Consider the following 27,711-nt stretch of genomic DNA (forward strand, 5'->3'; position numbering starts at 1 on the left):
AACTTGGTACTCTAAAAATTGAGGCTTTTGTTGTTCTGTAGGATAGTTGATGCTTTTTTTTAAAGTGTAATTGCTTAGCTCTGTAATTTTCTTTTTTAAAAATTTTTTATTGAAGTATAGTTGATTTACAATGTTGTGCCAATCTCTGCTGTACAGCAAAGTGACTCAGTTATACACATATAGATGTTCTCTCTTTTATATTGTTTTCCATTATGGTTTATCCCAGGAGATTGGATATAGTTCCCTGTGCCTAGGATCTTGTTATTTATCCATTCTAAATGTAATAGTTTGCATCTACCAACCCCAAACTCCCAGTCCACCCCTCTCCCTTCCCCACTTCCCCTTGGCAACCACAAATCTGATCTTTATGTCTGTGAGTCTGTTTCTGTTTTGTAGATAAGTTCATTTGTGCCATATTTTAGATTCTACATATAAGTGATATTATATGGTATTTGCCTTTGTCTTTCTGACTTCACTTAGTATGATAGTCTCTAGGTCCATCCATGTTGTTACGAATGGCATTAGTTCGTTCTTTTTTTATGGCTGAGTAGTATTCCATTGTACATATATATCATATCTTCTTTATTCATTTCTCTGTCGATGGACATTTAGGTGGTTTCTGTGTCTTGGCCACTGTGAATAGTGCTGCTATGAACATAGGGGTGCATATATCTTTTTGAATTATAGTTTTGTCTGGATATATGCCAAGGATTGGGATTGCCGGATCATATGGCAACTCTATTTTTAGCTTTTTGAGGAACCTCCGTACTGTTTTCCACAGTGGCTGCACCAATTTACATTCCCACCAACAGTGTAGGATGGTTCCCTTTTCTCCACACCCTCTCCAGCGTTTGTGGTTTGTAGACTTTTAAAGTTTTAATTAATTAATTAATTAATTTTTTGCTGCGTTGGGTCTTCCTTGCTACGTGTGGGCTTTCTCTAGTTGGTGGTGGGCAGGGGCTACTCTTTATTGCGGTGCGCGGGTTTCTCGTTGCAGTGTCTTCTCTTGTTGCAGAGCACAGGCTCTAGGCGCACAGGCTCCAGAGCACAGGCTCAGTAGTTGTAGCACATGGGCTTAGTTGCTCTGCGGCATGTGGGATCTTCCTGGACCAGGGCTCCAACCTGTGTTCCCTCCATTGGCAGGCAGATTCTTAACCACTGTGCCACCAGGGAAGCCCTTATTTGTGGACTTTTTAATGATGGCCATTTTGACTGGTGTGAGGTGGTACTTCATTGTAGTTTTGATTTGCATTTCTCTAATAATTAGCAGTGTTAAGCATTTTTTCATGTGGCTATTGGCCATCAGTATGTCTTCTTTGGAGAAAAGTCTAGTTAGGTCTTCTGCCCATTTTTTGATTGGGTTGTTTGTTTTTTTGTTATTGAGTTGTATGACCTGTTTGTATAATTTGGAAATTAAGCACTTTTCCATCACATCATTTGCAAATATTTTCTCCCAGTCTGTAGGTTTTTTTGTTTATGGTTTCCTTTGCTGTGCAAAAGCTTAAAAGTTTGATTAGGTCCCATTTGTTTACTTTTGCTTTTATTTCTATTGCTTTGGGAGACTGACCTAAGAAAACATTGCTAGGATTTATGTCAGAATGTTTTGCTTACCTTCTCTTCTTGGAATTTTATGGTGTCGTGTCTTTTTTTTTTTTTTTTCTTTTTGCGGTATGTGGGCCTCTCACTGCTGTGGCCTCTCCCGTTGCGGAGCACAGGCTCCGGACGCGCAGGCCCAGCGGCCATGGCTCACGGGCCCAGCCGCTCTGCGGCATATGGGATCCTCCCAGACCGGGACACGAACCCGTATCCCCTGCATCGGCAGGCGGACTCTCAACCACTGCGCCACCAGGGAGGCCCCGATGTCGTGTCTTATATTTAAGTCTTTATTCTCCATGGCTGTGATTTTAAAGGGCATGGGAGCTAGTGCCTCTTATTTTACAGAATAAGAAAGGAAAAGAAGGCCCAAAGAAGTTAAAGCTATGCTCACTAGCTAGTTTAATGGTAGTACCACAACTTGAGCAAAAGTCTCTTCATTTACCAATTTGTCAAAGACTATCTTTTTAACGGTATTAAGAAATAATATTTGGAATAGCTGCCATTCATAATCAGCTGGATTTCTATATTCTGAGTTGTTTTCCTAGAGGTCTTCTGGATTAGTTTTGAGGTGCTTATGATAGTTCAATTTGGAAGGTGCAGGGGATTCCCTAGTTGTGTTGGTTCTTTCGTCTGACTTTGCAGATATGTATTCTAGAGGATTAGAGGCCTGGACATCATTTCAGCAAAAGGTACACTGGATATGTGGATCATCCAGGTCTGCCCCTTTGGCCAAGTGCCTTTAATCTGAAATCTGCATTGGAAATGAGGTTCTAGGAACTCTTAATCCCATATGAAACTCAAGCCTTGGTTTGTTGTCTTTCCATAAACTAAGGAAAACTATGAGAGGTACACATGTAGAGAACTTGCCTTTCGTTGAGAGGCGTGATGTTTGTTTTTATGCCTTTCACGTGTCATGCATACTACTGCACTGCTGCTTGTGCTTTTTTTTTTTTTTTGTCTTACCAGTGCATACTGCACCCAGGCCTTGAGGTAGTCCTAGTTCAAGGGTGCTCTTAGGACTTTAACTCATAGTTTTTGGACAGATGGACACAGTTCATAAGTAGCAATAATGAACATATTTGTGGGAGCATAAGATGCCAAAGAGACGTTCCTCATTGCTGATACTAAGGAATCAAAGTAGTTGCGGATTAACAGGAGAGGCTATACAATCATGGTTACTTTGAAATAAGAAACTTGAGTGTAACTTGCTAATGTCTGTAGATGTTTTTTCTACTTGAAGAATTGTTTGGGAAATGGGGACCATTATTACTTTAACCTAAGTTCTCAGTTGAACATCATTAAGACCCCAATTCAATTAATCTCTGATTTAGAAATTTACATTATTCAAGGTTAATTTTAAAACCAGTGCTTATTTTATGGTGCTGTAGAGGTAGAAAGAAGGTACGCAAGTTTGGCAAATATTTAAATTGAACCCGCATCATACTTTGAAATTTCCCTGTTAGTAAATTTTCTTACCTTTAGTCTTCATTAAAAGGAAGTTTGAGGAGGGTAAGTAACATTGTTTTGTAATGTAAGTAACATTAACGTTTCAGGTTAGTTACATTATAGTTTAAACCTAGGTTGGCTAGAGTAATTCTTTTTCTTTTTTTTTTTTTAGTCCATCAATGAACATAATACTTTGATTTTGTAAGAGGCACAATCTAGAACGGGGTTGGCAAACAGGCCACTGGGCCAAATCCAGCCTGCCTGCATGTTTTCGTACAGCCTGTGAACTAAGAATGATTTTATATTTTTAGATGGTTAAAAAAATCAAAAGAATAATATTTTGTGACATGTTAGAAATTTCAACTTCATATCATTTTATGTCCATAAATAAAGTGTTATTGGAACACAGTTATGCTCGCTCATTCACAGCAGTCTGTGGCCCCTCCCTCCAGTCCTCCCTCCATCTCTCCCTTCCTTCCTTCCTCTCTTTCTTGGCTTTATTGAATTTGTTACAATATTGCTTCTGTTTTATGTTTTGGTTTTTGGCCAGGGAGGCATGTGCGGTCTTAGCTCCTCAACCGGGGATCAAACCCGCACCCCCTGCATTGGAAGGCGAAGTCTTAACCACTGGACCACCAGTGAAGTCCCTGTCTATGGCTGTTTTCATAAAAAAATGTTGGGAGTTGAGTAGTTGTGACAGAGACTGCAGGGCCTGCAAAGCCTAAAATACTTGCTTTCTGTCTCTTTATAAAAAAATTGCATACACTTGCTCCAGAGCACTAATGAACAATCATATAGCGAGTGTCTCATTTTCAAGACTGCTTATGTACAGTTTTTAAATGTGTTACGTTTTCCAGAAAGCATGACCCATCCCAGTTTCATGCTTTTTATTATTTATTTATTTTAAAAAATTTACTTGTTCATTTATTTTTGGCTGCATTGGGTCTTTGTGCACGCGGGAGCTCTCTAGTTGCGGCGAGCAGGGGCTACTCTTTGTTGTGGTGTGTGGGCTTCTCATTGCTGTGGCTTCTCTTGTTGCAGAGCATGGGCTCTAGGCATGCGGGCTTCAGTAGTTGTGACACGTGGGCTCAATAGTTGTGGCTCATGGGCTCTAGAGCTCAGGCTCAGTGGTTGTGGCGCCCAGGCTTCGTTGCTCCGTGGCATGTGGGATCTTCCTGGACCAGGGCTCGAACCCGTGTTCCCTGCATTGGCAGGCGGATTTTTAACCACTGTGCCACCAGGGAAGTCCCCAGTTTCATGCTTTTAGAGTGGCTTGGTAAGAAGCCCCAACTTGGCATTAGAGTGATGATATCACAGGTTGGAATAATTACTTGTATTTTATGTTTCTCTTTTATGATAAGCTTTCAAGGAAAGAGTTTTAAACTTTCATGTTGTTCTTCTCATACTAGTCAGGAGAACAGAATTTAATGTGAGGAATTGGTTAAAAGCGTTTTTGGAGAACTAAGAAAATGAAAAGGGGACACTGAGGTAACAGAAAGGCAGAAGTAGCTACTTGCCCTAGGGCTGGGAGAAAAAAGGGAAGAGGGTGTGGTTACCAGAACCCAGAAGCTTAGAGTAGGGCCCCTCTTGGAGCTGAAATTTCCAAAGGAGGGGTATTGGGCAGCTGGTGCTTGTGTGTGAGGAATTGCAGTCAGACTGGTCTGGGATTTTGAAAAAAAGGTAGAAACTGGAATCAATGCCAGGATGAAATGCATTAATGGGTCCATACACATAGGAACTGTGACCAATAAGAAGGAGCATATATATTCCCTCTTATTTTTCCAGACTTTGATTCTTCCTGTAGCACATGCTATTACTATCAAAGGAGAAATGTAGTTTATAGGGTCCTAATCATACTTTAACAAACTAGAGTGTGGAAAGTGTGGGCTAGAAGCTGGAAGAAAATATCTTAATAAATGGCATGTGGTCTGAACATATTGAAAATTTCTCAAAGCCCCAGGTAAAAAGTGATTGTAGTGTATTTTCAGGAATCTGGGAAGGAAAAAAGAAATCCAAAAGAAGATTTTTGGATGAGCACTGTGAAGCTTCTGGGAACCTTTTTGTTTGGTTTTGTTTTTTAAGGTCTGTTTAATCCCCACACATTGCACTCTTCTGGAGGCATTGTTTTAAAGTGAAAGTCTGGCTTTCTGTTTTTCTTGGTCTGTTGGGTACGATAGGGGTGAAAGGAGTGAAGAATAGAACTTTATTAGCAGTTAAACCCTAACATACAGAAAGTGGACACTTTCTGTATATGCTTCAACTTAGCATTGTCTACTAACCCAAAGTAGAAAAATAAATACTTACTTTCTCATTGCGGTGGCTTCTCTTGTTTGGAGCACGGGCTCTAGGCACTCAGTTATCAATTATTTAGAAAGTAAGGGGTTCCAAATAGAATAAAGACAATTCGTGCATGTTCTGGTTTAGTTAGTGTTTCTCAAACTATCTGTGGTGAAAGACCAGGGTTTTTTTTTTTTTAATTAATTTATTTATTTTTGGCTGCGTTGGGTCTTCATTGCTGCGCGTGGGCTTTCTCTAGTTGTGGTGAGCGGGGGCTATCTTCGTTGCCGTGCGCGGGCTTCTCATTGCAGTGGCTTTTCTTGTTGCGGGGCATGGGCTCTAGGTACGCGGGCTTCCGTAGTTGTGGCTTGTGCGCTCTGGAGCGCAGGCTCAGTAGTTGTGGCGCACGGGCTTAGTTGCTCCGCAGCATCTGGGATCTTCCCGGACCAGGGCCCGAACCTGTGTCGCCTGCATTGGTAGGTGGATTCGTAACCACTGCACCACCAGGGAAGCCCCATGCTTATTTTCTAGTAGTGAAGACTATTGTTAGAGAATATTTCAAATACGTAATTCAGATAGCTCACAGTTCTTATTTGTTGAGCACTATGTGGCAGGTGCTCTATGGAGGGTTTCACTATTTATTTTTTTAACTGAAGTGTAGTTGATTTACAGTATTGTGTTAGTTTCAGGTGTACAGCATAGTGATTTGGTTTTTTTGCAGATTATATTCCATTATAGGTTATATTACAAGATACTGGGTATAATTCTCTGTGCTCTACAGTAAATCCCTGTTGCTTATCTATTTTATGTATAGTAGTTTGTATCTGTTAATCCTATACTCCTCATTTGTCCCCTCCCCACCTTGGTAACCATAAATCTGTTTTCTGTGTCTTTTTCTGTTTTGTATAAAGATTCATTTGTATTATTTTTTAGGTTGTACATATAAGTGATATCATATAGTATTTGTCTTTGTCTGGTTTATTTCACTAAGCATAATATTCTTTAGGTCCATCCACATTGCTACAAGTGGCAATATTTCATTCTTTTTTATGGCTGAGTAATACTCCACTGTATGTATATATCCCATCGTCTTAAGCCAGTCTTCTGTTGATGGGCACTTGGGTTGCTTCCATGTCTTAGCTATTGTAAATAGTGCTGCTGTGAACGTTGGTGTATATGTATCTTTTCGAATTAGAGTTTTCATTTTTTCCGGATATATTCCCAGGAGTGGAATCACTGGATCGTACTGTAGTTCTATTTTTAGTTTTTTAAGGGACCTCCATACTGTTTTCCATAGTGGCTGCACCAAGTTACATTCCCACCAACAGTGTATAAGGGTTCCCTTTTATCTACATCCTCTCTAGCATTATTTGTAGACTTTTTGATGATGGGCATTCTGCCCCGTTTGAAGTGATACCTTATTGTGCTTTTGATTTGCATTTCTCTAATAATTAGCAATGTTGAACATCTTTTCATGTACCTGTTAGCCATCTGTATGTCTTTTTTGGGGGGGAAATGTCTATATTTAGGTCTTCTGCCCATATTTTGATTGGGTTGTTCTTTCTGATACTGAGTTGTATAAGCTGTTTGTATGTTTTGAATATTAGCCCCTTGTCCGTTGCATTGTTTGCAGATATTTTCTGTATAGAGGATTTTAAATAGATATTCTCTGCTCATCATCTTTGAAGTAATTACAGTACTACTATCTCAGTTTTATAGATAATCTGTTTGGCCACCGTTTCTCTTAGCATCTTAGGTTAAAAAGTATTGGAGTTGGTTTTCAAATCCAGTTTTCTGACTTTTCAAGCTTTTGCTCTTACATATTACTCTGTTATGCCCCCTCATCAGGTGTTTTGAAAACATATAATGGGGGAGAAGAGGAATTGGATGGAGCATGCCTTCTGGACAGAAGGCCCTAGAACAGAAAAGTTTGGCTGAACCGTGTACTGGTTAGTGTTTACATAGTGTCAGCTTTGATTTTCAGTGCTCTCATCGGTGTAGATGGTAGGCATGAAAACCAGCTGCCTAGTTCAACTTCTGGATATGGTATTAGTTACTGTTGTTAATTCTAAGTCATAGTCCTGTCATAGTCCTTTTATCATTTTATTTTACCCTTTGTTGTTTCTCTGTGAGGTGTGCATCTGCCTTGTCAACTTGCAGTATTTCTTTGTCATAGAGCATAGGATTTGACCTCTTACAGTGAGTTGTTTATGTCACTTACTGCCCCTCTGTGATGGCGGGAATATTTTAGAGTGGGTAGGGACTTGACGGCTAGGGCTGTAGATGAGCTGCATTTTCTAAATTGTAATATAGTATAACTTGACATTTGAGATACAAAACAAAACAAAAAACCCATGGTATATAAGTTCTGATAAAATTCTATTTTATGGAATAGCTAGCTTTATTATCATTATACATTATTATTATAATATAGTATTTATCTGGAATTTGGTATCTGGAAGTGGAAATTGCATCCAGACTTCTCATTTGCAAAATGATGTACAAAATCCTTTATTGTTCTTAGGTTTACCTTGAGAACTCAAAAGATAATTTTCGCACGAAATGAAAATTTAGCACAGTGGTGCCTTATCCAGAGAGATTGGCAAATGGGTGGAAAATGGATTCAAATATTCAGAATATTAATATTCTCCTTCCCAAACACAAAACAGTTTTATATTTACCATTGCTGAGTTTTTTTTTAAAGTTTCTCACTTTGAATCTTTTCAAATAAAATGACTCTAAAGTAGGGACTTCCCTGGTGGTCCAGTGGCTAAGGTCCCACGCTCCCAATGCAGGGGGCCCAGGTTCGATCCCTGGTCAGGGAACTAGGTCCCACCTGCCACATCTAAGAGTTCGCAGGCTGCAACTACAGATACTACATGCCGCAACTAGGACCTGGAGCAGCCAAGTAAATAAATAAATATATTTTTTAAATGACTCTAAAGTAGAACTGTGTATTGATGTTATTTGGCAAAAGTTAATTTATGGAAAATACTTCCCATCATAGCATAATGTTTACTGTGGTTACATATTTATGATTTTTTTGTGGGGGAGGATTATTGTTGGGGAGTTAAATTCTTACAACCATAGAGATAAATGCTGAATCAGATGGGTGAATCCTGGTGATTACTTTTGCTTGGGTCAGGGGATTAATGCTTAGCCACAACCTGGTAAATGGGCCTTAATTGTGGGTAAGTGGGTGATTGGATGGTAACAGGAATACATATCTTTTGCCAGCACACTTCTCTGCTTGCTGCATGTGCACACGTCGTCTCCTGTTGTTTACTTGTTTGGAGATTTGTTATCCTCTTTCATATTGCAATTAAAAATTAAAAATTTTTTATTGTGGAAAACTTCAAACATTCATACAAGAGAGAATGGTATAATGAATACCCCTTGCCCCTGCCCAGTGTACTCATCCAGCTTCAACAGTTATTAACGTTTTGCCATTCTAGTTTCATCTGTCCCTTACTTTTTTGTTGTTGTTACTGGAATATTTTAAAGCATGCCAGATAGTCTCTCATTTCATACTTTAATATATAGAAGTGAGAGGCTTTAAAAATAACCACAATGCCATTATCATATCTAATGCAATTGGCAGGAAATATTTAATGTTATTTAGTACACCATCCCTGTTCATTTTTTTTTAAAAAAAAGTTATGTAATTTTTTTAAAGAATTTTAAAAAATATTTATTTATTTGGCTGCATTAGGTCTTAGTTGTGGCACACGGCATCTTCGTTGCTGCATGCAGGATCTTTCATTGTGACACACAGCCTTCTCTCTAGTTGTGGCGCATGGGCTCCATAGAGCGCTGGCTCAGTAGTTGTGGTGCAAGGGCCCAGTTGCCCTGCAGCATGTGGGGTCCGATCGGGTTCCCTGGCCAGGGATTGAACGTCCCTGCTTTGGAAGGCGGATTCTTAACCACTGGACCACCAGGGAAGTTCCATTATGTGACTACTAGATTTCAAATCTCTCTTAATCTGTGATAGTCTCCTTATATGTTTGCTATATAATTTTTGAGACTGGTAGTTACATCAGACCCCTCACCCCCATGACTGCCAGTAGTTTATCAGTTACCTATTGCATCATATGTGGGGGGGCACATACCCTGTTGTCTTACTTTTAGTGATGTCAGAATTAATCAGTGGATTCTGGTATAGTCACTCTGATCCATTCATTACAAAGTTCCTCATCAAACTTTCATCTACTGGGTTTTGCTACCATTGATGATTGTTGCATTTATTAGCTAGAATTCTGCTATAAAGTACAGCTATTACTCACCATCTGTTTGATTGCCCTGAAACACAGACACATGATCATCAGGACTCTAGTTTGAACACTTCTGTTACTCTGCCCCTTCGGTTGTTAGGCAGATACATTGACTATTACACTGAATCAAAATACATTTCTCTGAAACTTTTTACCCTTTTTCTCCCAGTTTTGTGTAATAGCTAATAAATATTTGACTTAAAGAGCAAGGGCTCTGCAGTCAAACAGCCTGGATAATTGGCTCTGCCACTTTGCCAGCTATAACTGTAGGTTTCTTCATTTGTAAAAGTGGGAATACAAATACGTAGTATACCCTTCTTAGGTTTGAGGATCACATGAGCTAGTTGTATGTAAAGCATTTAACGAAGTACCTGAAAAATGGAAAATACTCTATTAGCTACTTATAATGGTGATGGTGGTCTAATAATGGGGCTATAAGACGGTAGTATACATAATGTAATGAGGTTACTGAGAACTACCTTCAGCTCTTTCTGTTGTGATTTATTGACTAGTAGTAAAAATGAATTTCAGCATTTATGCATTCTGTGTTTTGAAGGTTATTTGGTAATGGATATCCCCTCTCCTACAGTTTGCTAATGAGGAAAATAAAACAGATAATTTAAGAGATTTAATTCAAAGTAATGAATAAAGGTAGTGAAACTCATTTGTATGTAACAGGCCCTAAAATGTTCAAATTAGATCCCCATGCAGCCTAATTATGGGTTTTGGAGAACAGATTGCTTGAACAGGAGAACATAATTCACTTCATTCAAGTATTCCTGCAAGCTGATTTGGAAGACAAATTTAGAAACAGATTTCAGGTATATACAATTGTTAACATTCGGGATCATATTCTTGCCTTTCCTCACTGACTAGGAACTGTACAGTGTACATTCGAGATCAGCTGTGTTTGTTTACAAAATGATTTCTTGTTTAAAGAAAATAGCTTTACTTACTATCTGTATAGACACTCCGCATTAAAGTTGCAACTATTTGGGGGTATAAGAGTAGCTGATGAGTATGACATGGGGGAGAGAAGTGCTGTTTTGACCTATATCAGAGATAGATTTTTTTTTTTTTTTTTTTTTTTTGCAGTACGCGGGCCTCTCACTGTTGTGGCCTCTCCCATTGCGGAGCACAGGCTCCGGACACGCAGGCTCAGCGGCCATGGCTCACGGGCCTAGCCGCTCCACGGCATGTGGGATCTTCCCAGACCGGGGCATGAACCCGTGTCTCCTGCATCGGCAAGCAGACTCTCAACCACTGCGCCACCAGGGAAGCCCTCAGAGATAGCTTTGATTAGATGACATACTGTGAGAATATTCCTGCTGTGTAAATGCTGTAATTTTAATAACATTAGTTTTTATTAATTTTTTTCTAGATTTAATCTGTGTACATGAACCTGTGTCAGTCGAAACTCTATGTTTCAGACACTATGCTAGTTGAAGATGTGGACTTTAGGGCAAGTGAGAAATAGTGCTTGTGTTTATCAAGTCCATTGGCACCAGTTCAGGTTAGCATATTCATTCCAAAGTGCTTTGCCTAAAGTTTCCAGGCCTTTGATAAAAAGCAGTGGTATTCATGACTTTTTTGTCCACATAAATCACATATATTTCTCATCAGTGTTTTAATTCACTTGTCCTCATGTGTCCTATTTCTTGGATGAGAGTATGACAAGTGTTATAAATTAATTTATGGCCTGTATGGCTTGTTTTTTCCACAGATCAGCTTTGAGGTATTTCCCTCTTTTCCTTTGAGAATTGCTTGAAATGAGAAAGCTAAAACCTGGTATTATTGTTAAGGAATTTCTTTGATTCAAAAAGTAATGGGAATTTGGGCTTCCCTGGTGGCGCAGTGGTTGAGAGTCTGCCTGCCGATGCAGGGGACCACAGGTTTGTGCCCCAGTCTGGGAAGATCCCACATTCCGCGAAGCGGCTGGGCCCATGAGCCATGGCCGCTGAGCCTGCGCATCTGGAGCCTGTGCTCCGCAACGGGAGAGGCCACAACAGTGAGAGGCCCGCGTACCTCAAAAAAAAAAAAAAAAAGTAATGAGAATTTATGCTAAGAATGGGACTGGTAAACCCAGGGGAGATTATACAGTAAGGACAAATTTTGCCTTTGTCTCTTTGTAACTTAAACTCTATTTGGGAAGGCAGGAACAATAAATGCAAGTCAAGGCTATGTATGTGATTGTCATTCTGCAAAGTACATGATGTAGGAGTCGCGTTTATTATTAGCGTCTGGAATGTTAAGGAAAGGCATAGGAAAAGGCAGTATAGTGCCGAGCACATAGTAGGCACTCAGATAATTGTCAAGTGAATGAAAGTTACTGAGAGGACTAAGATGAGTATGGGAGCTGATAATGTGTGTGTGGACGCTGAGAGAGAGGGAAGGTGGTTGAATGAAGAGCAGTTTGCAAAATTATTGAAGTCAAGACTGATCTATGTTTGAACTTAGGGGAGACCATCTTAACTATTGAAATTGTTAGTGGGGAGTAGTGTAAAGCAAACCTAGCTAGATAGGAAAGTGAGTATGATGTCAGCCAAATATTTACTGAGTACTTTCTGTGTTCAGGGTTTTTGGCACTTAAATGCACCTGTGAACAAGATAAACCCAATCCCTGCCCTAAAGCAGCTTGTATTCTAGTGGGAGGAAACAGGCACTACATTAAAACCAAACAAATGGAAAAAACCTCATATTGATAAAGGCCAGGAATAAAGTAAGGCACTATAAGATAGAATGATGGGGGAATCTCACAGGGGATAACATTTGGGATGTCATCTTACGATTGAGAAGTAGTCTGTCAGAGATTTAGGGTGAACTGTATTCTATAAGAGAACCTTCAGGAATGTTTGAGGAATGGAAAGAAGGCTAATGTGGCTAGAAGCTAGGAAATGAGGAGGAGGGACTGAAAAGAGCTCAGGTCAGAGAGAGTGAGCAGGTATGTGCCATATGATTTATGTTTTTGAAAGACCACCTGGCTGTTATATAAAATTCATAATATGTGTCTATAACAATCATCTTAATTGGTATGGGGTTATCATCATTAGTTCCATTTTGACCATGTTACATTTGGGATAAATGAGACATCCAAGGAGAAATGTCCAGTGAGCATTTAGGTAAGTAAGTGCAAAGGGTTTGGTTTGGAGATGTGGAAGTCAGCAGTCTATAGATGACACTTAAAGCCATGAATTTGGATGAGATGGGGTAGGAGGGAAAAAAGTAGATGGAGAAGAGAAGGAAGGCCAAGTAGGGATCAGGTTTTGGGACACTCGCAACGTGAGGACATCTGAATAGGAAGATGTCAACAGATAAGATTAATAGGAGTAGCCAGTGAGGGTAGGTGGAAAAACAGGAGAATGTGGTCTGTGAAAGCCTAGGAAAGAAATTGCCATTGGCCTTAAGATGTTGGTCACTAGTGATGTACCCCCGCCCCGCCCCCCCTCTTTTTTTAAGGTAAGGCATATAAAAATCTGTTTGACTAATGAGAATGGAGAGAGACAAAGACAGACTGATGGTAGAGGAGAGGAAATTAATTAGGAAATGAAAGTCCTTGAGAAGGCAAGAAATAGGACACTGAGCAAAGTGGTGGTATCAGTTGAGAGTGGTCAGGGAGATGGTGGTGACTGAGATTTGGGGTAGGGGGATGTGTGAAGTAGTCATCTAGGAGGGTGAGAAAGGGAATTGAATGGCGCAAATCATAGAGTTAGTAAATATAGAGAAAGGATTCCAACGTAGGTATCAAAGTTTGATCTTTTTGCTCTGTTGCATTGACATCCATATAAGCAAAGTAATAAATACTAAAGAAGGAGAATCAGAAACTGTGCCTAATTTGAACCGAAAAAAGAAAAATTAATAAGAAAGCCCCTTATTAGCCGTTTCATTTATGGCAATAATTATTTATTACCTTGTATCATGGTTATTTGGTATACCTCTGTGCCATATTACTTCAGTAGAGTGTGAAAATCCTGATGGGGTAAGGATTGTGAACTTGACATCTTGCCTTTATAGAACTAATATTGCCTCCTTCAGTGGGGTAGATCCTTAAATAATTGTTGAACAAATAGCCTTGTGATTGAGATGTGTACTGATACTTACAATTAACATTGTTGCTTTTCTAAAATAAGTCATTGGCCAATCCATCAGTGTGGTTGTGTGCTATGGAAAGATATGTTCTGATGCAGTTTCCACATTTCCCTTATGCCTAGCTAACTCATGGTAGTTGGCTAGGACACCTACTCTGTACCAAAACTTTAGTCTACAGAACTCATTTTGTTTGGAAGAGGTTTGCAAACGTGTATGACCATAGGCCAAGCAGTGAACTAGGTAGATGTGATCTTTTTTGGTAAAAGTTTTACTTATGAAGACTTTATCCCTTACATACTTTTTCATATCATTGAAGATCTGAGGCATTTTAAGTCTTGAATGTATGACACTCTAAGTGCCTTAATGCATAAGTGTCAAAACATGCATGACTTCAGTGCATTCATTCCGACTTTTTTTTTCCATGACAGATATTTTCATTTGTACCTGTTGGGGAGCAGGTCAAAGATTTAGAAATCTTAAAAGGGAAACAAACTGAGGGGCAGGAGGTGGGTGGCTGGAGCTGTGAATTTCCATTTCTTTTTTAATGTTGGGAATCACTTGGTGCTTGAGTCGGGATCCTTGCCAGTATTTCTGCGTGGCTCTTACTTGGGCCTGGGTATATACAGCAAACCAGTTTTCTTCTAGAGAGCTCAGAGTACTACTCGAAGTGAACCTCTGGGCTAGGATGTGTTACAAGCAATGTTATGAAATACTAGTTTTCGGTTTTGTCATTGTTGGCATCCTTCCTTTTGTTATCAACCAGTTCTCCTGTCTTATCTCTGAGTTTTCACCTCTTCACAATACTATCTCTGCAATTTTATACTCTATTTATTATAAGGTCTAGTTTTTATGTAGCTTATTCTAATCAGTGCCTACCAGAGTATGAATTTAGAAAGATTTCAAGTAGTGTTTCTTCAGGTAGTGTTTCTCCAGCTGAGGCTCTAGGATCTCCAAGAGTCCATTAGTATTTTATTTTCTTAACACATTCTTAAGGGGTGAAGGAGTCTGTGAGGATATTTAATAGTTTTTTATATTTTATCTTAGGTTGAAAAAATACTTTTTAAAAAATCCATTATTTATTTATTTTGGTTGCGTTGGGTCTTCGTTGCTGTGCGCGAGCTTTCTCTAGTTGAGTCGAGCGGGGGCAGCTCTTCCTTGCGGTGCGCGGGCCTCTCACTGCAGTGCCTTCTCTTGTTGCGGAGCGTGGGCTCTAGGCACGTGGGCTTCAGTAGTTGTGGCACATGGGCTCAGTAGTTGTGGCACACGGGCTCAGTAGTTGTGGCTCGTGGACTCTAGAGCGCAGGCTCAGTAGTTGTGGCACATGAGCTTAGTTGCTCCGTGGCATGTGGGATCTTCCTGGACCGGGGATCGAGCCCATGTCCCTTGCATTGGCAGGTGGATTCTTAACCACTGCGCCACCAGGGAAGTCCCAAAAAACTAATTTTTAATTTTTGAAATAATTTCAGACTTATAGAATGGTTTCAAAAACAATAAGGATTTCTTATATACCCTTCATCTAGATCCCCCAAATGTGAACATTTTCCCACTTACCTTTCTCTTTTTACACACACACACACACACACACACAATTACTTATTTTTTTCTGAAATGTTTGAAAGTTGTAGACATGATGCCTTTTTATCCGTGTCTTCCAATGTGTATTTCCTAAAAACAAGGCCATTCTCATATAATCACTATACAACTCAATTTCAAGAAAGTAACATTAATACTATTTTCTAACCTACAGACCTTAACAATTATTTTTAAGTTTTAAAATTTATTTCACTTGAAAACTACCATTACCTTTCAGTGGTAATTTTCAAGTACAGTTGACCCTAAACAACATGGGTTTGAAGTGCGCAAGTCCACTTACACACAGATTTTTATCAGTAAATTGGAACTACACAATCTACAGTTGATTGAATCCGCAGGTACAGAGCCATAGATATGGAGGATTATAAAATAAACATAAGCATACAGTTTATGTTCATAAACATATAAACTAGAATTATATGCAGATTTTCAACTGTGCGGGGGTTCCATGTTGTTCAAGGGTCAAATGTAAAATAAATTTAAACTTAGAAAACAAACTTATGGTTACCAAAGGGAAAAGGTCGGGGGGAGGGATAAGGGAGGTTGGGATTAACACATATATACAATAGATAATCAACAAGGACCTGTATAGCACAGGAAACTCTACTCAGTACTCTGTAATACCTATATGGGAAAAGAATCTGAAAAAGAATAGTTATATGTATATGAAAACAAAAAAAAAAGTATGGACTTCTGAGATTTTCCCTGAATGTTTTTTATTTGGCGTATGAATCGTAATTCTATTAGAGGGACTAAAGCTTTCATTCAGTAGACCAAAGTCCTCAGGGTGAATGTTCAATACAGAATTTAAAAGACAGTATTTTGTAAAAATCTACTGCTCTGAATTAAAAATTCATACACATTCAAACTTACTAGGGAAAAAAAAGACCCCTATATCACTCAGATGTGAGAAACACTGGCTTTAAGTATTATATTTGAGGAATATTTGAATTTTAGTAAGAAATCTTTAAAGATTAAGTAGGAGTGACTCTTTAAAGTCTTTACTTATTAAAATCAAGATAAAATGCTGTTTCTGATTTGTGGTTCAGGAAATTCAATAAACTGAAGGCCCTGATTGATACCTTCTAGGGCCTCACTTTTGTAGCCTTATATCTGGGTTAGGAATTCTGTCTGATCTTAGGTAAGTTCTCATCCAGATTCTTCTTAAAACATTTCTGAGGACAAGGAAACTTAAGTACCCTTTACAGTGACACATTCCAGTTGCAGCTTCCTCACATTTTGTTTTTATAAAGCAGTAGGAAAGACTAACAACTCAATAGGTAATCGATTGACAAAGGACCTGAAAAGACACTTCCCAGAAAAAAGAAAACACCAATGACTTATGAAAGGCTATTATGCCAGTAGAACTACAACTGAAGCTGTATCTAAATATGTTGATATGTAATTATATCCAGGGCTTTAAGTGGAGAAAAGGTAGAGAAAGGTATGTTTCCATTTGTGTATGTCTTTTCTCCTTTAAAAGTAATGTATTTTTTTTTACATCTTTATTGGAGTATAATTGCTTTCCAATGGTGTGTTAGTTTCTGCTTTATAACAAAGTGAATCAGTTATACATATACATATGTTCCCATATATCTTCCCTTTTGCGTCTCCCTCCCTCCCACCCTCCCTATCCCACCTCTCTAGGTGGTCACAAAGCACCAAGTTGATCTCCCTGTGCTATGCGGCTGCTTCCCACTAGCTATCTATTTTACATTTGGTAGTGTGTATATGTCCATGCCACTCTCTCACTGTCACAACTTACCCATCCCCCTCCCCATGTCCTCAAGTCCATTCTCTAGTAGGTCTGTGTCTTTATTCCTGTCTTACCCCTAGGTTCTTCATGACATTTTTTGTTCTTAGATTCCATATATATGTGTTAGCATACGGTATTTGTCTTCCTCTTTCTGACTTACTTCACTCTGTATGACAGACTATAGGTCCATCCACCTCACTACAAATAACTCAATTTCATTTCTTTTTATGGCTGAGTAATATTCCATTGTATATATGTGCCACATCTTCTTTATCCATTCATTCGATGATGGACACTTAGGTTGTTTCCATCTCCTGGCTATTGTAAATAGAGCTGCAATGAACATTTTGGTACATGACTCTTTGAATTATGGTTTTCTCAGGGTATATGCCCAGTAGTGGGATTGCTGGGTCATATAGTAGTTCTATTTGTAGTTTTTTAAGGGACCTCCATACTGTTCTCCATAGTGGCTTTACCAATTCACATTCCCACCAGCAGTGCAAGAGTGTTCCCTTTTCTCCACACCCTCTCCAGCATTTATTATTTCTAGATTTTTTGATGATGGCCATTCTGACTGGTGTGAGATGATATCTCATTGTAGTTTTGATTTGCATTTCTCTAATGATTAATGATGTTGAGCATTCTTTCATGTGTTTGTTGGCAATCTGTATATCTTCTTTGCAGAAATATCTATTTAGGTCTTCTGCCTATTTTTGGATTGGGTTGTTTTTTTGTTATTGAGCTGCATGAGCTGCTTGTAAATTTTGGAGATTGATCCTTTGTCAGTTGCTTCATTTGAAAATATTTTCTCCCATTCTGAGGGTTGTCTTTTGGTCTTGTTTATGGTTTCCTTTGCTGTGCAAAAGCTTTGAAGTTTCATTAGATCCCATTTGCTTATTTTTGTTTTTATTTCCATTTCTCTAGGCGCTGGGTCAAAAAGGATCTTGCTGTGATTTATGTCATAGAGTGTTCTGCCTATGTTTTCCTCTAAGAGTTTGATAGTGTCTGGCCTTACATTTAGGTCTTTAATCCATTTTCAGCTTATTTTTATGTATGGTGTTAGGGAGTGTTCTAATCTCATACTTTTACATGTACCTGTCCAGTTTTCCCAGCACCACTTATTGAAGAGGCTGTCTTTTCTCCACTGTACATTCCTGCCTCCTTTATCAAAGATAAGGTGACGATATGTGTGTGGGTTTGTCTCTGGGCTTTCTATCCTGTTCCATTTATCTATATTTGTGTTTTTCTGACAGTACCATACTGTCTTCATTACTGTAGCTTTGTAGTATAGTCTGAAGTCTGGGAGCCTGATTCCTCCAGCTCCGTTTTTCTTTCTCAGGATTGCTTTGGCTATTCGGGGTCTTTTGTGTTTCCATACAACTTGTGAAATTTTTTGTTCTAGTTCTGTGAAAAATGCCAGTGGTAGTTTGATAGGGATTGCATTGAATCTGTAGATTGCTTTGGGTAGTAGAGTCATTTTCACAATGTTGATTCTTCCAATCCAAGAACATGGTATATCTCTCCATCTATTTGTATCATCTTTAATTTCTTTCATCAGTGTCTTATAATTTTCTGCATACAGGTCTTTTGTCTCCTTAGGTAGGTTTATTCCTAGATATTTTATTCTTTTTGTTGCAGTGGTAAATGGAAGTGTTTTCTTGATTTCATTTTCAGATTTTTCATCATTAGTGTATAGGAATGCCAGAGATTTCTGTGCATTAATTTTGTATCCTGCAACTTTACCAAATTCATTGATTAGCTTAATAGTTTTCTGGTAACATCTTTAGGATTCTCCATGTATAGTATCATGTCATCTGCAAACAGTGACAGCTTTACTTCTTCTTTTCCGATTTGGATTCCTTTTATTTCTTTTTCTTCTCTGATTGCTGTGGCTAAAACTTCCAAAACTATGTTGAATAAGAGTGATGAGAGTGGGCAACCTTGTCTTGTTCCTGATCTTAGTGGAAATGCTTTCAGTTTTTCACCATTGAGGACGATGTTGGCTGTGGATTTGTCATATATGGCCTTTATTATGTTCAGGAAAGTTACCTCTATGCCTACTTTCTGGAGGGTTTTTATCATAAATGGGGGTTGAATTTTGTCTTAAGCATTCCCTGCATCTATTGAGATGACCATATGGTTTTTCTCCTTCAATTTGTTCATATGGTGTATCACATTGATTGATTTGCATATATTGAAGAATTCTTGCATTCCTGGAATAAACCCCAGTTGATCATGGTGTATGATCCTCTTAATGTGCTGTTGGATTCTGTTTGCTAGTATTTTGCTGAGGATTTTTGCATCTATGTTCATCAGTGATACTGACCTGTATTTTTCTTTCTTTGTGACATCCTTGTCTGGTTTTGGTATCAGGGTGATGGTGGCCTTGTAGAATGAGTTTGGGAGTATTCCTCCCTCTGCTATATTTTGGAAGAGTTTGAGAAGGATAGGTGTTAGCTTTTCTCTAAATGTTTGATAGAATTCTCCTGTGAAGCCATCTGGTCCTGGGCTTTTGTTTGTTGGAAGATTTTTCATCACATTTTCAATTTCAGTGCCTGTGATTGGTCTGTTCATATTTTCTATTTCTTCCTGATTCAGTCTTGGCAGGTTGTGCATTTCTAAGAATTTGTCCATTTCTTCCAGGTTGTCCATTTTATTGGCATAGAGTTGCTTGCAGTAATCTCTCATGATCCTTTGTATTTCTGCAGTGTCAGTTGTTACTTCTCCTTTTTCATTTCTAATTCTATTGATTTGAGTCTTCTCCCTTTTTTTCTTGATGAATCTGGCTAATCGTTTATCAATTTTGTTTATCTTCTCAAAGAACCAGCTTTTAGTTTTATTGATCTTTGCTTTCATTTCCTTCATTTCTTTTTCATTTATTTCTGATCTGATCTTTATGATTTCTTTCCTTCTGCTAACTTTGGGGTTTTTTTGTTCTTCTTTCTCTAATTAATTGCTTTAGGTGCAAGGTTAGGCTGTTTATTCGAGATGTTTCCTGTTTCTTAAGGTAGGATTGTATTGCTATAAACTTCCATCTTAGAACTGCTTTTGCTGCATCCCATAGGTTTTGGGTCATTGTGTCTCCATTGTCATTTGTTTCTAGGTATTTTTTAATTTCCTCTTTGATTTCTTCAGTGATCACTTCGTTATTAAGTAGTGTATTGCTTAGCCTCCATGTGTTTGTATGTTTTACAGATCTTTTCCTGTAATTGATATCTAATCGCATAGCATTGTGGTCGGAAAAGATACTTGATACAATTTCACTTTTCTTAAATTTACCAAGGCTTGATTTGTGACCCAAGATATGATCTATCCTGGAGAATATTCCATGAGCACTTGAGAAAAATGTGTATTCTGTTGTTTTTGGATGGAATGTCCTATAAATATCAATCAAGTCCATCTTGTTTAATGTATCATTTAAAGCTTGTGTTTCCTTATTTATGTTCATTTTGGATGATCGGTCCATTGGTGAAAGTGGGGTGTTAACATCCCCTACTATGAATGTGTTACTGTCGATTTCCCCTTTTATGGCTGTTAGTATTTGCCTTATGTATTGAGGTGCTCCTATGTTGGGTGCATAAATATTTACAATTGTTATATCTTCTTCTTGGATCGATCCCTTGATCATTATGTAGTGTCCTTTGTCTCTTGTAATAGTCTTTGTTTTAAAGTCTATTTTGTCTGATATGAGAATTGCTACTCCAGCTTTCCTTTGGTTTCCATTTGCATGGAATATCTTTTTCCATCCGCTCACTTTCAGTCTGTATGTGTCTCTAGGTCTGAAGTGGGTCTCTTGTAGACAGCATATAGATGGGTTTTGTTTTTGTATCCTTTCAGCCAGTCTGTGTCTTTTGGTGGGAGCATTTAATCCAGGTACATTTAAGGTAATTATCGATATGTATGTTCCTATTCCCATTTTCTTAATTGTTTTGGGTTTGTTATTGTAGGTCTTTTCCTTCTCTTGTGTTTCTTGCCTAGAGAAGATCGTTTAGCATTTGTTGTAAAGCTGGTTTGGTGGTGCTGAACTCTCTCATCTTTTGCTTGTCTGTAAAGGTTTTAATTTCTCCATCAAATCTGAATGAGATCCTTGCTGGGTAGAGTAATCTTGGTTGTAGGTTTTTCTCCTTCATCACTTTAAATATGTCCTGCCAGTCCCTTCTGGCTTGCAGAGTTTCTGCTGAAAGATCAGCTGTTAACCTGATGGGATTCCCTTGTGTGTTATTTGTTGTTTTTCCCTTGCTGCTTTTAATATGTTTTCTTTGTATTTAATTTTTGACAGTTTGATTAATATGTGTCTTGGTGTGTTTCTCCTTGGATTTATCCTGTATGGGACTCTGTGCTTCCTGGACTTGATTAACTATTTCCTTTCCCATATTAGGGAAGTTTTCAACTATAATCTCTTCAAATATTTTCTCAGTCCCTTTTTCTCTTCTTCTGGAACCCCTGTAATTCGAATATTGGTGCATTTAATGTTGTCCCAGATGTCTCTGAGACTGTCCTCAGTTCTTTTCATTCTTTTATCTTTATTCTTCTCTGCAGTAGTTATTTCCGTTATTTTATCTTCCAGGTCACTCATCCATTCTTCTGCCTCAGTTATTCTGCTATTGATCCCTTCTAGAATATTTTTAACTTCATTTATTGTGTTCATCGTTGCTTGTTTCATCTTTAGTTCTTCTAGGTCCTTGTTAAATGTTTCTTGCATTTTCTCTGTTCTATTTCCAAGATTTTGGATCATTTTTACTATCATTATTCTGAATTCTTTTTCAGGTAGACTGCCTATTTCCTCTTCATTTTTTAGGTCTGGTGGGTTTTTATCTTGCTCCTTCATCTGCTGTGTGTTTCTGTCTTCTCATTTTGCTTATCTTACTGTGTTGGGGTCTCCTTTTTGCAGGCTGCAGGTTCGTAGTTCCCGTTGTTTTTGGTGTCTGTCCCCAGTGGCTAAAGTTGGTTCAGTGGGTTGTGTAGGCTTCCTGGGGGAGGGGACTAGTGCTGTGTTCTGGTGGATGAGGCTGGATCTTGTCTTTCTGGTGGGCAGGTCCACGTCTGGTGGTGTGTTTTGGGGTGTCTGTGGACTTATTATGACTTTAGGCAGCCTCTCTGCTAATGGGTGGTGTTGTGTTCCTGTCTTGCTAGTTGTTTGGCATAGGGTGTCCAGCACTGTAGCTTGCTGGTCGTTGAGTGAAGCTGGGTGTTGGTGTTGAGATGGAGATCTCTGGGAGATTTTCGCCTTTTGATATTACGTGGAGCTGGGAGGTCTCTTGTGGACCAGTGTCCTGAAGTTGGCTTTCCCACCTCAGAGGCACAGCAGTGACTCCTGGTTGCAGCACCAAGAGCCTTTCATCCACACGGCTCAGAATAAAAGGGAGAAAAAGTAGAAAGAAAGAAAAAGAAAGAAAGAAAGAAAGAGAAAGATGATAAAAGAAAATAAAGTAAGATAAAATAAAATAAAATAATTAAAATAAAGAGTAATAAAAAAATTTTTTTAAGTAAAAAAACACAGAAAAACAAAAAAAAACGGATAGAACCCTAGGACAAATGGTGAAAGCAAAGCTATACAGACAAGATCTCACACAGAAGCATACACATACACACTCACAAAAAGAGGAAAAGGGAAAAATATAATAAATCTTGCTCCTCAATTTGGGATGATTCGTTGTCTATTCAGGTATTCCACAGATGCAGGGTACATCAAGTTGATTGTGGAGATTTAATCCGCTGCTCCTGAGACTGCTGGGACAGATTTCCCTTTCTCTTGTTTGTTCGCACAGCTCCTGGAGTTCAGTTTTGGATTTGGCCCCGCCTCTGCATGTAGGTCGCTGGAGGGTGCCTGTTCTTCGCTCAGACAGGACAGGGTTAAAGGAGCCGCTGATTCGGGGGCTCTGGCTCACTCAGGCTGTGGGGGGGGGAGGGAGGGGCACGATGCGGGGCGAGCCTGCGGCGGCAGAGGTCGGCGTGACGTTGCACCAGCGTGAGGCGCGCCGTGCGTTCTCCCAGGGAAGTTGTCCCTGGATCCCGGGACCCTGGCAGTGGCGGGCTGCACAGGCTCCCCGGAAGGGAGGTGTGGATAGTGACCTGTGCTCGCACACAGGCCTGTTGGTGGCGGCGGCAGCAGCCTTAGCGTCTCACGCCTGTCTCTGGGGTCCGCGCTGTTGGCCGCGGCTCGAGCCGATCTCTGGAGCTCCTTTAAGAAGCGCTCTTAATCCCCTCTCCTCGTGTACCAGGAAACAAAGAGGGAAGAAAAAGTCTCTTGCCTCTTCGGCAGGTCCAGACTTTTCCACCCCGGACTCCATCCCGGTGCAGTAACCCCTTCAGGCTGTGTTCACGCCACCAGTCCTCTCCCTGCACTCCTACCAAAGCTGAGCCTCAGCTCCCAGCCCCGCCTGCCCCGGCGGGTGAGCAGATAAGCCTCTTGGGCTAGTGAGTGCCGGTTGGCACCAATCCTGTGTACGGGAATCTCTCCGCTTTGCCCTCCGCAGCCCTGTTGCTGTGCTCTCCTCCGCGGCTCCGAAGGTTCCCCCCTCCGTCACCCGCAGTCTCCGCCTGTGAAGGGGCTTCCTAGTGTGTGGAAACCTTTCCTCCTTCACAGCTCCCTCCCACTGGTGCAGGTCCCGTTCCTGTTCTTTTGTCTCTGTTTATTCTTTTGCCTACCCAGGTACGTGGGGAGTTTTTTGCCTTTTGGGATGTCTGAGGTCTTCTGCCAGCATTCAGTAGGTGTTCTGTAGGAGTTGTTCCACGTGTAGATGTATTTCTGATGTATCTGCTAGTGTTGGAAGCTCTCCTGCAGAGGCAGTGGGTGGCTGTGGCTCACCATGAGGACAAACACTGGCAGCAGAAGTTCTGGAAAGTATTCTGTGGCGTGAGCCCTCCCAGAGTCAAAAGTAATGTATTTGCTCATATATGCACACAGTTTTTAGAAGGATGTACGAAACTTAACAATAGTTGCCAGTACGTAGAGAGATCTAATTTTAGTTGTATATCTTTTTGTATTATAAAGTTTTCCCCTGTGTACATGTGTTACTTTTTCAAATAGAGAAAGAAAATTAATTTAAAATGTTCTAAATTAAAATGAGGTAAAATCTGTCATCCTATACTTCTGTTGGTCATAGGTCCAAGTTTTGGAATTGAACAAAATAAGACTATTTTATCTTGGAAGTTTTCTGATATTTTGAAATAAATCACTAAGGTTCTGTAAGTCAGGGGTCCCCAGCGCTTAGGCCAAGGACCAGTAGCGGTCCACAGCCTGTTAGGAACCGGGCTGCACAGCAGGAGGTGAGCGGTGGGCCAGCGAGTAAAGCTTCATCTGCCGCTCCCCATCGCTGGCATTACTGCATGAACCGCCCCCCCACCCGCACCCCAGTCTGTGGAAAAATTGTCTTCCATGAAACTGGTCCCTGGTACCCAAAAGGTTGGCAACCACTGCTATAAATTGTCTTTTTTCCACAGTAGATAAAAATACTTCCGTTTTAACTATAAACATTTCCTGTGTAGCATGGTATCTAGAATAGATTCTCTTACTATCCAACTTGTTTACGTTTATGAATATTGTTGACATGGCCAAATATCTCTCATTATACCAGGCCTCCCTTTGGAAACTTTACTTCTTATGTTCTAGCCTGAGAAGTTGCTTGGTTGTTGATTTGAATAATCATGTCTTTCTTTGGTTCTTTGAGATTGCTATGACTAAAACTCTTAATTAAGTCTTTTCCCACATGTGTCCTGTGACCTAATAGAGATTTGTCTCTGCGTTGACATGGATTAGTCAGAATTCTTTATAGTTCTTCAGTAAGCTGCAGATCTGCATACTGTACGTTTTTGACAGAAAACTGGCTGCGGTATCCTCTGGTTTTTCTTCTGTAGTAGCTTTTCAAAAGAAGAAATAAGGCACTCTAGCACAATCCCACGCTGGAGACTTAAATGCCTGTTTTCGCATGCCTCATTTTTTATGGCAGGGCACAGTTGGCTCAGTACTCTTACCTGTGGCTTCCATACCCTTGTTCCAGCAACTTTCCTTCAAAAACCCTATTCTTTGTTCTTGACATTATATTATTTACCAAAGCAAGTGTTCTTCAAAAAATTTTTTTTTATTTATTTATTTTTTATTTTTGGCTGCGTTGGGTCTTTGTTGCTGCACGCGGGCTTTCTCTAGTTGCGGCGAGCAGGTGCTACTCTTCGTTACGGTGTGTGGGCTTCTCATTGTGGTGGCTTCCCTTGTTGCGGAACACAGTCTCTAGGCACGCGGGCTTCAGTAGTTGTGGCTCGTGGGCTCTAGAGTGCAGGCTTAGTAGTTGTGGCACATGGGCACAGTTGCTCCATTGCATGTGGGATCTTCCTCAACCTGGGGTTGAACCCGTGTCCCCTGCATTGGTAGGCAGATTCTTTAACCACTGCACCACCAGGGAAGTCCCCGCAGGTGTTCTTTTATTAGAAACATTTGTGGCTGGTTCTTGCTATTAATTATGGCCTCACAATTTCATTAATATCTTTAAAAAGGGCTTGTCCTCTTATTGCTGTGGCAGTCTATTCACCTGGCCACACCTAGGTATTATCTCCTGATGGGTACTCCAACTCTGAAATATTAGTCTGACCATAATATCCAATTCCTTCACAATACCCTTCTACTTCTTTTTCTGGTTTCCACCAAATCTACTCTTTGAAGCTGCTGCTATCTTGTCCCTACCCTGTTCCTTCAGTTTATCAGCTTCCTTCAGATTTTACTCCCTATTCTATTATCTGTGGATCATTCTTGGGAATGCCTTCAATTCTCTCAGCCCCTTGTCGCCTTCTACCTCTCTTGTCCCACCCAACTTGATAGAGTAACTCATCAGTTGTTTCTCCTCATTGATTCTAGATAGCCTAATGCTGCAAGGGGAAGTAACATAAGTGTGCCAATGACTCTGATTATAAATTAGTAATGTCCAACTTGGGGCAGCAACATTGAAGATTATAGTCTGCTTCTATTTTTGTTCCCCACACTTGAATTTTTTCAAGTCTCTTACCTTGTCCCTGCCCCTAACTTTCAACTAATGATGTCAGAGAGAAATACAGGCCAAAAGGAATATTCTTGCTTTATTTTGAAACTTAACTATGTCTTTACTCATCTGTATCCCCTTCTCTCAAGATCATTCCCTCCGCCATCTGTTGCAGTGATTCAATTTTTTTCCTTTGATCTGAACACCTCGTTTGCTCACCTGCTGTATTTATGATGATGGGGGGGAAGCAAGGTACAGAATGACTTGTATGGTATGATTACTATACTCAAAAAGAAAAACAAAAACCTCTGTTTTAATGCCCTCTCCACACACAAAAGAAGTGTTAGAAGGCTCTGTATACCAAGGTGTTTGCAGCAGTTGTCTCTGGATGGGTTGGATTGTGGACTTTTCTTTTTGTTTGTGTGTAATTTGATTTCTGTTGACATGAAATGATTTTAAGATGAGAAAAATTTGATATTTTCCCCCAAATTTTCTGTATGTGCTTATATTGTTTTTATTATAAATTTATTTTTTTTAATATTTATTTATTTATTTGGCTGCACTGGGTCTTTGTTGCGGCATGCAGGGTCTTTGTTGTGGCATTCAGGGTCTTCGTTGCATCATGCAGGATCTAGTTCCCTGACCAGGGATCAAACCCGGGCCCCCTGCATTGGGAGCGCGCAGTCTTAACCACTGGACCACCAGGGAAGTCCCCTTTTTATTATAAATTTAAAAAATATTATCAAGTTATGAGAAATGCCTTGCTATCTTTGTCAAGCAGTTTTCTGATTTCTGAATTGAAACTTTATTTCCTCCCCTCACATGCCCACTCAGGTCCCACATTTATGTTTCTTTAGCCCTTTGATCATGTGATCACTTTGATTACAGCTTGTCAGAATTCTTTTCACTTGTTTATCCAAAGTATAAGTGCTGAGACTTAGGAAAGGGTTCTGGTAACCTCAGTATTTCCAGCACTTTGTGTGTATGGATACCGTGAAGACAACCATGAATGCTTTTTCTAAAACATCCACTGAAAAGAGGAGTACAAATATGAATGACATTCCAAATGCTTGGACATCTCCAAGTTCCTTTTCTGTTCTTTAAAAAAAATTTCACATAGTACTAATTTAAATTGAATCTAGTATGCCATATTGTGAGACACAATTATTTTTTTTAATCACTAAGAAAGGAAAAATCTCTTGCCAATTAGATTGTGATGTTATTGATAGTATGATGCATTGTGTAGAGGTGTTATATATGGGAAAAATGTATATCATAGAATTGATGAAATACAGCAGTTCTAAGGTCACATCTCTGTAGTCTTTATGGTTTTAGAGTAGAAAAAAGTGTTTAACCCTGGCACTGCTTTAGATCTCATCCATGTATTGCCAACTTTGTTTCCCCTTCATTACTTTGTTTTGTATGGCTACCATGGACTCTGGTGAATGGACTGAATTACAGTGGAGTAAAGCCTACATTTAGGGAAAGGATTTTTAGTACATTTCTTTTAAGGGGCATTTAAGACAGATTATTGTACTCCAGTCTTGCCACATAGCCTACAGAGACACCGGCTTAAAATACAAATCTGGGGGCTTCCCCGGTGGCGCAGTGGTTGAGAGTCCGCCTGCCGATACAGGGGACGCGGGTTCGTGCCCCGGTCCGGGAAGATCCCACATGCCGCAGAGCGGCTGGGCCCGTGAGCCATGGCCGCTGAGCT

The 27,711-nt window shown here is 39.7% G+C and overlaps 1 protein-coding gene across 4 annotated transcripts in view; it reads left to right on the forward strand.

The window, feature by feature from the left end:
• SETD2 (SET domain containing 2, histone lysine methyltransferase) overlaps positions 1 to 27,711 on the forward strand; it is a 120,358-nt gene that overhangs the window by 9,184 nt on the left and 83,463 nt on the right. The gene's annotated exons all lie outside the window — the stretch shown is intronic.

Source organism: Mesoplodon bidens (assembly GCF_964165515.1).
Source record: "Mesoplodon bidens genome assembly, chromosome: 10".
NCBI lineage: Eukaryota > Metazoa > Chordata > Mammalia > Artiodactyla > Ziphiidae > Mesoplodon > Mesoplodon bidens.